At 30.1% G+C, this 13,596-nt stretch overlaps 1 non-coding gene across 1 annotated transcript; it reads left to right on the top strand.

Annotated features, from left to right (window-relative positions):
* Positions 1–818: 818 nt before the first annotated feature.
* Positions 819–892, top strand: Trnai-aau. The gene has a single exon. It is a non-coding gene; the product is annotated as a tRNA-Ile (tRNA).
* The last annotated feature ends 12,704 nt before the right edge of the window (positions 893–13,596 follow it).

The raw sequence follows: 13,596 nt of genomic DNA, 5'->3' as shown, positions 1-13,596 counted from the left end.
TAGCTCCTCGAGTCAGTGACGAGTGAGCCATTGATATGATTTAGTCGGAGATTAGAATTGTTATCGAAGTAAATAGTTATAATATATAACCTAAAACAGTTCTGACTGTTCAGTGGTTTCAATAGTGCTTTTAATATTGGTTTGTGAGTGTTTTGTGGAAAAACGACATTGGAAATGTCTCCAGGTATCAAGGTAAGTACTCGTATTTATTTTTCATAACCTTAATTTCGTATTGAATAATGAGTTAACATTTCATACACGTAATGCATAACGGCACTGAATGCTATGTTCAAACTACATAAATTAACCCTATAGCAATTTCAAAAACGTTATAATAATTTCTAAAGCCAATTGTTTGAGAATTTGTAACGCTCGTAAATGTTTACAGTTTAAAATGGGTACCGTTTTGACAGAACGTACTGATACTGACCTTACCAATCTCTTTTTGAATGACTAGGCACTCGGTTGCATTCTGCATTAACCTAATCATGTATTAATTTAATCTCTCGAAACACATATATTATAAATTATAATACAATGGCCTTCCCACGCATCTTAAACAATAATTCTCCTAACGAATATACATGGACGCATATATCGATGCGCGGGTATGTATGTACATATGTATAATTTGTTTTACTTTCTACTACGATCATGTGAAAATCTTAAGTAAGTGATATTGTTTATGCATATGCGATAGTGTTGTTTTATTTAATTTTAAGTAAAAGTCTTTGAATTCATATTAGTTGATACCCGTACACATATTTAACGCTGCGCGGTAAAGTAGAGGAGTGTGAAATAAAGACGGTTGAACGTCTGGCCCATTAGCTCAGTTGGTTAGAGCGTCGTGCTAATAACGCGAAGGTCGCGGGTTCGATCCCCCCATGGGCCATAAGTTTTTTTTTTATTTATTTATGTTAAAAATTTTGTTATATAATTCTTTTCGCTACAACTAGCACAAATGTATCATTAAGAAGATGTTTTAGTGTAAAAATTTAAAAAAAATCGTCTTATTATACTTTCAAAGTTTAACTATTCGAGACGATTCAAGACGAGATTTTTCAAAATATAAATTATTTTTGGAGATACAGCTGTTTGATTATAATTATCATCTTCTCGTTTTTCTCAAAACTGATTTTTTGATGTCCACGATTTCTCAAGTTCTACTGGGCTCATTCACTTGAAATTTTCAGAGAATCTACTTTACTCTTCTTTTCTCTGACATACACTAGCCTGATTCTCCAAATTCAATTTTTAATATTTATAACTAGTTGTAAATAGCATTTTGCCTTAAAACATGCTGCACAAACTTCTCGGGACGTTTAAATAATAGACTTTATGAATAAGCTATTTAGATATAATTTTTATTTAGAAAATAAAGATTTAGTTATAACTTTAATAGATTTTCAATCGATATCTATAAAACGTACTTATAATATCTGTAATTGTACAAAATAAATTGATTTCTTTAACACTTTTCATTTGAGATTAAGTGTAGAAACTGTAATCAATAGCTTCCTACGAAACACCACAGAACGTACATATGCTTCGGCATAGACTCTTATTAAATTCGCTCAATTCTAAACTTTGATAAGTTTTCAGAATTCACCCGCTTATCGTAGGCCCATAATATTTTATTATTTTATTTACACCACGAAATCTATCGTTGTACAAAGTTTCGTCAGAGTTACCAGAATTTTTTTGCAACATTTAATCACAAAGAAACGGACTGGCAGATCATCACTAAAAACTAATCAATAATATTTCCAATTCCAACCAATGTCTTTCGAACAGTTTTTGAATCGATTCAAGGTTGTGGTCTCAAACGACCTATCTGAAATTTTCCGCTTTTCTTTTTTTTTCATTTTACGTAGCAAACTATATAATAAGTATAGCCATTCTGCGATAGCACTTTTCTTCCAATTACAAAGAAATAACTTAACCGATCGTTGTGCAAAACACCATCGATGGTCCCAATCGGGTTACATCGAATGGCTTTTAAAATTTTGAAATCCGTCCAGGCGTTTTTGTGAAAACGTCGATTTACGACAAAAAAATCTGTTCACGCACACGCACACACACATACTTTTTCCAAACTTGGTCTCATTCGATTCAGAATGATTTGAAACGTCGGGAAAACATAAAATTCGCCTGTAATTAGTCGACCTGCTTACTGGTCTTTCCTTCTACATTTTTACCTATCTATTTGTCAATCTGTCTATTTGTCTATCTGCTTATTTCTCTACTTGTCTACCCTTCTACCTGTTTACACGTCTACCTGTTCACCTATCTACCTGTCTACCTATCTACCTGTCATCTCTGTATCAATATTTCTACACGTAGATGAATCAATAATAATTAATTGTGATGATCATTTCAGATCACCAAATATCAATTTTTCAGTTTTTTTCCTGCAACTCCGAAATCGCTAGACCTGACGTTGCAGAAATGTAATCATTTTAGTTGATGGAATGTAATTAAAAATTTCTATAAAACTGGTAATTAATATCAACTGAAAACATGCGTTACGAGTCTTTAGAAAATATTACAGGTTGCACTGTTTTTAACATTAAAAAAATATATTTGTTTAATATAATACGACATAATATATAGTTTTTCATGGCGTAACGAGTTAAGCGCGACCTGGTGTGGATGGCGTTGCAAGTTGAGACCCCGTTCTGGCAACATGACATCGGGCAGTAGCGATGTCCATTTTGTGATGATCATTTCAGATCACCAAATATCAATTTTTCAGTTTTTTTCCTGCAACTCCGAAATCGCTAGACCTGACGTTGCAGAAATGTAATCATTTTAGTTGATGGAATGTAATTAAAAATTTCTATAAAACTGGTAATTAATATCAACTGAAAACATGCGTTACGAGTCTTTAGAAAATATTACAGGTTGCACTGTTTTTTAACATTAAAAAAATATATTTGTTTAATATTAATACGACATAATATATAGTTTTTCATGGCGTAACGAGTTAAGCGCGACCTGGTGTGGATGGCGTTGCAAGTTTGAGCCCCCGTTCTGGCAACATGACATCGGGAAGTAGCGATGTCCATTTTCTCTTTAAAATGTATATCAAAAATATGTTTTCGATTTAAAATAAGCCCATTTCGGGCACTGCAGTGGGAGATCTTTCGCACTATTCTTCTCTGAATCGAGTTGGTGTTTAGCTCAGCTCACGACCCTCCCTAGTGCATCACTACCCTAGGCAGTATCATTAATATTATTTTGTTAATATATAATGAAATAAATTGAAAAACAATTTTCTTTGTGGTGATATTTTTATTATTTCTTAATAGTAATGAATATTTTGATTATCACTTTATTATCACTCTAAATATGATGACCCTTCACTTTTTTCACTCCGAGCGCAACATGTTCGAGTAAAAGTAATGGGAACTATGTTTGTATGGAAATATAACATATGACATTTTCTTTATTGTCGATGGGTAATTTTTCCATTTTACTTTCATCGTGCGACTCATTTAATTGTATAATACGAAACCGAAACAATATGTATCAAAGCTTAACTATCTGCCATGTTTTTCTGTTCTATATCCACGGTTTTTGTAACATAGTTTTCCATTTCAAACAGATCGAAATCTAGTTTTTGTACGTTAATTTTGTTGCATGCCATTGAATACGTGATCCACAAAATCCAGGTGACACGGATAGTTCGATTTTTGACGTTTCAAATGGAGCGATCAAATAACTTTTTTGTGAGAATCTGTTCTTTTCGCATTTTTCTTGCAGAATGGGTCCAATTCAGTTTCTTTTCCTTTTCATGAAAAGGATCATTAGTAGAGTTTTTTCTTCTCTCACTCTTCTCAACACTTTTTCGTCCGTTATCTTATCTGTTCACTTCATATGCCTCCAGAGCCTCCAGCATCACATTTCGAAACTCTCTAGACAGTTTTTATAGACCTTTCTTAGAGTCCATGTCTCTAATTCGTAAAGAGCTATGCTATATATAACAAAACTTCATTTAGTTTCCATTGACCACATGGCGCACCCTGTATTTGAATATATCTTGTGGCACGAATAATTCGATTATTTTATATAGGGTAAAAAATGTTGACTTCAGAAGATTCAAGCCATTTTGAATCGAATGAGACCAAATTTGGAAAAAGTATGTATGTGTGTGTGTGTATGAACTGATTTTTTGACGTAAATCGAACTTTTCTTAAAAACGGCTGGACCGATTTCAAAAATTTAAAAGCCATTCGATGTTTCTCGATGAGGACTAGCGTTCGTCAATTTTGCGCGACGATCAGCCAAGCCGTTTCTTTTTAAATACCAGAAAAGTGGAAATTTTTTCAACCACGTTTTACCCCGCAATTCTGAATCGATTTTGAAAAGTCAAAAACCGTTCGAAAAATATTGCTTGGGAATCGTGCTGATTAATTTTTGGTAAAGATAGGCCGTTTTTTATAATAAAGTGTAGAAATTTTTTTCCGACGATTTTCACTTTTTTTTTTTGACGGTAGATACCATAGTCTTATAGATCATACTAAAATGTTACGGCCCTACGACGAATAGTTTATTGTTAAAATTTTTTAAAGTTTGAGAAAGTATTATAGTCAAAAGTTGCGTTTGTGATATGATCAGTCAAACATTACAAATTCGTTAGAATTTAAAATAATAAGCTACAATTTTAGGGCATACAAGCACGTGTCTGTGCAATATAATTAATATAATTAAAGTTAATTTAAATGTTCCTGAGAAAATTCTATTCGAAATCGCAATGATTGGATTTAATTGAAAGCCATAACTTAATTAAGTTAATTGTTACACATTTCGGGAAGTTCATGCTACTTGCTTTAAGGCTAAATGTCACTTTCAACTAGTTTAACTTATTAACTAACTACCAGTAAACAGATTCAAATTCAATATGTAATATACATGTATTAGTAATTTAAATATAGATTTTTTATCTATCTGAATTTTTATTACTGCAAGGTAATTATTTTGAGAATGAATAAGTTTTTGAATAATGGTGCAAATATCATTTTTGTCTACATACGATTCATTTTGTCTACATAGATACAATTCTTAAATTTAAAAAAAGTCTAACTTTTCGAAATAAATTTTTGCAATTTAAAGTTTTTATCGTAAATTGCATTGTAAAAAATGAACATACGAGTAGTTTTATTTAATTACAACATAGTATAAATTTCATAAAAACATTCAGAAGACTGGTTTCTGATAGTATTTGATTTGTTTGTTCAGGTTTGATTTACATCTATATATGTCTTATATATGTCTAAAATGTTAACTCTGGAAAATCTATATTATCATAGAATTTCTGCAAGTGCTGGGATTTTCTTGTTTTTTCTTGAAAATTTATTGAGCTTTTATTAGTATTTTTTTTCCATCTATTAGTTGCCATAACCAAAATAGGATAAACCATGTTCACGTGAATGTAACAAATGGCTTACTTACTTAAATATTTAATATTGATTTTTCTTTCAAGATGTTTTGGACAGAATTAGTGATATTTTATCTGATTTGAAAATAAGATCAAATCATGTTTCTAAGTAAGTGAAAATAGTCATTAGTTAAAAAAACTCAGCCTTGGGTCGCCTTCTAAACCTTACAAATTACCCAATGAAAATCTATCATTGGGTTGCCTTCTAACAGCTAGGTAGTAGAGTGCTTTCCAACAGCTTATAGAACACTTACACTTGTTAGTTAGTTCTCATGGACATACAAATAAAAAAAACTTTTTATAGTTTTTTTCTACTACTGCCAAATTTCTCGTGAAAAATCTTCGATCGAATCTAACCAATCTAACGTCACTTCGACGTGTAAGTTCGTTCACCGTTTCTCTAACGGCTGTTGCTCAATGAAATCATTTTGGACATCCTAGTTTGATTCTCTGTAAATCTGACTGCCCACATATGTAATTAGTTGGTCAAATAACCACATTGATATTCGTCACAACGGCCTATTTCCGATTGTCTTTATGTTGACGATAACAATGGGCTCTGTGCTAGTTTTACCAGCACGAGAATGCTCTCGTCAAATTTTTCGAATAACTCACATTCGAACGACACGATGATGGCTATGGCATAATAAAGCGTTGACATTATTGATATCGATTATTGGTATTCAATTGATTGGGACCTAATGGTATTAGCAAAAAGTCCACACGGTTCTAAATCCGAAGGTGTATTATATGGGAAATAACTAAAAATTTTGAAATAAATCTAACGGTACATAACACTTATGCTAATTATTAACCGTTTATGATATATTGTTTAATAGACTTCTGAAACCATATCGCACAGAAAAATTGAACATTTAACTATTCACATAGATATTATGGTACAACTTGAATTTGATAAAGAAATATCGATAATAGTTATAAAGTTATTAAAGTCAACAATTTCTTGATTTTTATATTTAAATCTAATCTATTTAAATCTAATCGATGGTATATGTGATAATTTTAGTTTCGTGTCCTAAAATTTATAATTTGCTTCCATTTTATAGGATTATTTGTCTTATGTTTTTTGTTAGAATAAACTTTTGGTTTACCCTGAAAGCAAATCAGAGTTAAATTCAATCATACTTCAATGAAACCAATGAAGGAGAGACTGGGTACGGTTGTGCCACTTTTTTATTAGCAATAATTTTGTTAATTTACCTGTTAGCTAGGAGAAAAGTAAATTAAATGGTAATTTGAACCTTTATCTACGAGGAAATATTGAAACTTGCTGGTAAATAACTACTAATATTCAACTTACAGCAAAATAAAAAACAAAGTGATCTGTATGTATATAAGTAATAGTTATATTATTAAAGGAAATCAATCAAAGAAAACCCACTGTTGGCTCTTTTAAAGCTATTCGGTCTACAGATCATATCAATGTAAGGCATTAATGGAAGCTTCTTCGAACTAACATACTTCATTTTTCTCTTTTTGGACTATTTTTCAAAATCAGTATAGTTTAGCTTTTGTGACGACTGTCGCTATGTACCCTGGCACAACCGCACCCAGTCTCCCCTATACAATTTTAATTCAAATTGTTTTTTTTTCTTCTTTAATGCTATTGGTTTATATATAATATAACTATATATTAGGAAATACCTAAGGTCAGCAATATATAAAAATATCTATTACTTTTGCTTTATATATATACGTCAAACATTTCATTCACCTGCGCTTGTCATGTTGCAGGATATAATTTAAATTCCTTGTTGCTTTAAAAAGCTTGCTTTTTGATTTAAATTGTTTTGAACTTTTTTTATCTAGTCTTTTATAAATTTTCTAATTTGTAACTTATTGGTAAAATATATTCCAAAAGTGAGAACGATCATTTGTCGTCAGATTTATTTTTCATTCATTAGTAATTTTCAAAATTATGTTGATAACCGCAATCGTTATGATATTGATGGTCACAAATTTCGTATAGGTTACACAATTTAATTTTATCTAGTGATTCATAATGATGTTAAATAGATTTTACTAATGATGTGTGATCAATGGTTGTTAATTCTTATTTCATATTTTTCTCAATGTTAACTAGAAATATATAGTGTGTTGTCCACTAATTTATATGTATGCAAGTCCATGTTACGGTTACATCTTCAACAATTGTAAAATGATACCATCTATAATTAAATACAAATGTTTCACAAATATAATTTTTTAAATATAGATGTTGCTAGTTTGGAGACAATAATCGCAGACCTACATTGTCTGAATTTATGATTGATTTCATATCAATGTTGAAATTTTAATGTTATTATATATTTATATCGTTCTATATTTTGTAAGTAAAGCACGTTAATTTTTATGATGTATATAGTATAGTGACATGAACTATAACTTTTATTAAATGAATTATCTATTTCTTCACGAGTTGACCACTTGCTATATAATTTCGAAATTGTTTTTCATATATTATAGAAAGGGGTAGAGCGGGGTTTAAAGGTCCGCGGGTAATAAGGTTCTCGATGTCTCAAAAACAAGTAAAGTTACGAATTTTATAACAGCACTATTTGAAAATAGAGGGAAAAAGGTGATTCAACCATCACCTTGATTCTTCCGACGTTGCTATAGGGAGATAAACAGAAATGTTTGAAAACCGATAACAATATTATTTTCTGTGGTTGTTATTTTAGTTGTGAGCACTGTTGTTTAGTTTACGAGACCTTAATATAATTTTTAGGTATACGCTATCCAATTGGTTTATAAGATACAGTTGTTTTATATAACCTCTATAAATGCTTATACGTGAGTGGGGTAAAAAGTCCAACTTAACGTTTACCCTGAAAAAAGTAAACAATAAAAAATAGTAAATGAAAAATAAATTAAGTTAAAAAAAACAATTTCACAAGAGATAAATTAAATAAATAGTTATTCCAAAACTGCTGATAAAAATTTCTCTCGAAATACTAGATTAAGGTTATATAGAGTGTTATCTCTGTGAAAAATGTACCTATGAAATTTATTTTATGTGATACATTTTGATATAATTGGTTTGGTTTTTATAATATATTTGCCCAATTTGGGCCTTCGTGCCTCACCCTACCCTAATTTTTATAGTTTGCAATTCTGTTATAAATCAGAAAACTTCAATTTTAAATTTGCTAGTATAACGGATCAGAATTGTAAAAAGCTCTCTAAATATTGGAAATGATAGGTAAGCTCATCATTGTACAAATTTATGATCTTCTTAGTATCAGTCATGTTTCAAAAGCAAACATTTACGAATTATATTTGACCCAAAAGACCTTTATGGACTTTATGCACTAAAAATCTGCTGACTGATTTTTTTTCCTAGGTCTTTGAAAATCTACATTCAAAATTTTCTCAAGACCTTTGAGGTGTAAATGTGAACATGCCTAATAACGAGATGATTTAAATGAGATTTTTTTGCTTACAAGTATATTTTTATAGCGGGGCAAAACTTTCCAAAGTTAATTAAATTGAAAAACATATGTTTTTTGACTACAAAAAGTGCGTTGTGTGAAGCAAAGTTCGTTGTGCAAAACGTTCACGCCCGAAAAAAAAAGTTTGTTATGCGGGGTATCCCTGTATTTTCTGTCAGGCGTTTCACCCATAAAACCTAACCTACAAAATGCACAAACTTCAAAAATTTATCAGAAGTGCATCTTTCTAAAGTCTCATTGATAACGCCTACGTGAAGTTAGGTTTTATGTCTAAAACGCTTGATCGCACAGCAAATACATAGAATTTCGACAGTTCTTGTAACAATTCATACAAAGATAGACCCTTAACTTAGCGTTACTATAAAATTTCTATTTTTTCGGAGAATTGGCCTTATAATAAATCTAAACAAAAATTGATTCCGAAAATGCAATGAGTATCAATTACGCATATCTGTCAATAAGTGAATCTAAAAATTTCCAATCTAGGCCAGTTGTACCAAATAGGTGTCCTGCCTCAAAAACCGTTTGTTCGGTGCGTTACTCATTACTTGAGTATGCTCGGCGCGTACGGACCGCAAATATTCAGATTCAAATGTTCAGATACACTGAACAAAATGGGCTCGGCTCATAAATTGTATTTTCAAACGGCAGGTGAAAGTTTATGCAACACAATTCATTGAAAAATTCATGTTAAATGTTAATGCTGATAACATTTTGCATGGCTTCGTGCATTTGCTTGACAAGGACGCTAGGGTTATTGTTAGTTTCCATACTAATTTCAATTTGCATCTCATTAATTGATTAATTGCAGTAAAATACAAAGCTGGAAAATAAATTGATATTGAGCTTAATACTATGATTATGTAATCCAATTTATATTAAACTGAAGAAAAACTACTTGTGATAATGTGATGGTTTGTTTAAGGCATGATAATAGAGTGTTCAGTACTTAAAGTAGGTATCCCTACTATAATACGATTAAGTTTTCTCTTGACAGTTCCAACTAATTTTTATTTTGTCCTATTTTTTCTACTTTTTTATTAAAAATTATTTCAACATTTCCTTTCTGAGTTTTTTATAATTATTATTATTTTCATACTTTATTTTGTTCTTGATACTGCCCTTATTTATTATTTTCTAATTTTAGGACTTCAACAATTCACGGATATTTAAATGATGTCGCTAGGACGAAATCTAAAGATGTCTTGCGATTCTTTTGGCGGTAAAAAAATTCTTTAAATATCCGTTTCGTAAATTTTTGAAGTCCTAAATCTAGAAAATAATAAATAAGGGCAGTATCAAGAACAGAATAAAGTATGAAAATAATAATGATGGGTAAACAACTTAGAAAGTAAATCTTAAAACAGTTTTCAATAGAGATATAGGAGAAATAGCAAAAAATGAAAAAAATAATTTGAACTGTCGAGGGAAAACGTATATTCTATATTATTTGTAGGCAGTTTATTATCAAAATATTGTTTGATATCGAAATTGGCATATTTAGAAATATCGTAGGAACTTTGGGCTTATAAAAATTTAACAATGATCCTGTATAATTGACGATCACTGAATTTTCTAACTTTTATTGGGAATGAATTAAACAGTTGTACTCATAGGCCGTCTATGAGTTTGTATTAAAAGAAGTTGCCAGTTTGATAATTAGTCCTTTTATAGTCAAATTTCTTGTTTTATTATACCAGGAACATAAATTGAAGCGTTTAGGATTATTCTTTTTGAATGACAATGTTATTAGCAAAAAAATTTGTGTAGTTATTAGTATAATATTTGAATTTATCGAGGAACCCACACTTTTTGTAAATTGGCGTTATGACGAATAATTTATGATAATATAGTATTATAGTAATATAGTACCAAGATATATTTGGTAATATTCTTAGAAAACACCAGGCAGCTTTGATGTCAAATTTTCACATGAGGTAATAGATTTCAATATATTTTCAAGTGGAAATCGCTCTTTGTGGGCATTCCTGCATCATTCAATCAGATGATATTAGAACTAATCTAAACCTCACACACAGGAAAATGGTAAACCGATGGGTTGCTTTCCATGAAACATCATGAAAGGCAACCCATAGCAAAAAAAAAAATGATTGGAACTGCCGAGAGAAAACTTATATTTTATATTATTTGTAGGCATTTTATTGGCAAAATATTATTTGATATCAAAATTGGCATATTCAGAAATATCGTAGAAACTTTGGGCTTTTAACAATTTAACGAGGGTGCTTTGAAATTCTCGATCAGTGAATTGTCTAACCTTTAGTGGAAATAAATTAAAGAGTTGTACTCATAGGTCGTCCTAGGTCCTCTATAGTCAAATTTCTATTCTTGACTATGGCTTTATTAATTATGATAATTTAGTTTCAAGACATATTTGATGATATCCTTAGAAAACATCAGACAGCTTTGATGTCAAATTTCCACTTGAGGTTACAGATCTCAATATAATTTTAAGTGGAAATCGACTTTTGTGGACATAACTGCATTATTTAATCACATGATAACTATTAGAGGTAATAGCTAATATAAACCCTGCACATAATAGAATGGTAAACCGATGGGTTGCTCATTATGTAACATTAGGTTATAAGTCTTCAACTAACAGCTTATAGGACATGTTAGGTTAAATATTTCTGATTGCTGTTGAAGCAACAAATAAATAAAAATTCTTGGGAAGCAAATAAATGTTGCAGAGTAAATAAAATACAAGAAATAAGTCATTGCAAGATGCAAGATAAGTAAATCTGTAGGTAAGAAAAAGTGTGTATTCATGCGGATTATACTATAATTATTTTTTCAGCGCATTTCTTGTTTCTGCCTATATAACAACAATTTGAATATAATGAAGGATATTTACATATGGCGCCAAAAAAATGTAATGAAATTGCCAACAATAGTATGCATAAAACTTTATATAACTTTATATAACCTTTATTTATTTATATATTTATCCTTTATATAAAGATTTGATAAAATCGATTTTGCGAGAAACATTTCTTCGGGATTTACAAGTGTTTGATCACATTTTTATGCAATTTATCTTCATTGTAATAAACAATACATATTTCTTCTAGAAAAAGTTCTTCGTTATACATATTAAACAACTGATATCTATACAACCAAATCGACTGCGATTATATAAACTATTATCATTTGCATATTTTTTATCCTACAAAAAATATTATTTCTACAAATAACTGTTAACAATAATTAATTACCGAACACTTTAGAAACTGTTGATTATAATGCTTTATCATTCCGCCTCTCTTGATAATATCTTACATAATTTATTCCTAATTAGAATATCTCATCAAATTCAATCGTTCATATTGTTTTTTATCTATTCTGTAATTTGAATATCGATGGAGATGATTTTTATAAGAATAGACTTTTATATAAAAAGAATTCATTTACATATTTGATATAGATACTGTTATAATTTGCGTCGGTAGAACATTTTTACAGCTAGGTTTTTTTTGGTTAATTGCCGCTGGGCGCGTGCACTTTTTTGATTATGTAACTAACACTTAATTTGTGACACTTATTTTATGTACTCGTCTATGTGGATTTTGGTGTATTACATAATGCACGTGCGAAAAAAAATATATATAGGTAAGAAGATGTTTACACGTATAAATACATTTAGTTAAATATTACACACTTGGAGAACATTGAGAGGACTAAAAATGCATGCGATGCAAAAGAGCATTAAAAATTGGTAAAAATTGGTGGAAAAGGTAGGACGGGGCGCAAAGATTCAATTTGACTTTCAGTAACTATTGAAATTAAATGAACTACATGACAACACATAACATGTATGAAACAAAAAACTATCGAACTATGTTCAGTAAAATTCCAAGTTAACTCTAAAACTATAATCGCAAAAAGAATACTTTTGGTATGAATATCAATACATTTGCATTTATCTCCTGATAGCGACCTAATCATAAGATTAAAGTAATGGCTAATTACCCATTTTTGCCTTCTACTTTAAAATAATATAGTTAAAAATTCTTTGCTTTATTTGATATTGAGACAATAGTGTTGGACCTCTATGTATAACGAAAGCATAAAATATATATTTTTTTAGCTTTTTAGCAGATGTTCTTGCGCATGAGTATTTGTATTAAACCAAAGATTAGTTTATGTACTTTCTTCTTTTAAATTGTAAGGTTCAATAGAAAAAAGGATTGGCAAAGAAAAAGTAAAAATATTGCGTTATTCACTTTCATACAAAATGTGGAAATAAAGGGAACAATACTCATGTTATTAGCATCTTGCGATAAGTATATGAAGGAGGCGTCTTGTCTAGACAAAGAGCATCCAATTTCTAAACTGTCATGTCATGAGAACAAAATCTTATAGTAAATAGTACTAGTAAAATATTACATATACTTGTAATGTTATGTTCAAACACAACTAATGAAACTGTTTTAAACATATATCGTGTGCTATGAACAATAAAAGTGAAATAGAAAAATTTTGAGAGGAAAGTACTTACAATACAAATATTGTTTCAGCAGACGTATTGAATTTAGTATATAAATTTATTTGAGATCTCTGCTATATAGAGATCAATTGGCCCCAAAATCATCAAACATTGGTCCCAAAATCAACAAACATTGGCATCTCTGATTGCAAGTAATTATACTTTTTGAATCA

The sequence above is a fragment of the Ctenocephalides felis genome, unplaced genomic scaffold, assembly GCF_003426905.1.
Source record: "Ctenocephalides felis isolate EL2017-DRISC unplaced genomic scaffold, ASM342690v1 CF-g0.4_SCAFFOLD_01886, whole genome shotgun sequence".
NCBI classification, from domain to species: Eukaryota; Metazoa; Arthropoda; class Insecta; order Siphonaptera; family Pulicidae; genus Ctenocephalides; species Ctenocephalides felis.
The sequence above is the reverse complement of the archived record's forward strand: the minus strand, read 5'-3'. Positions and strand labels throughout refer to the sequence as shown.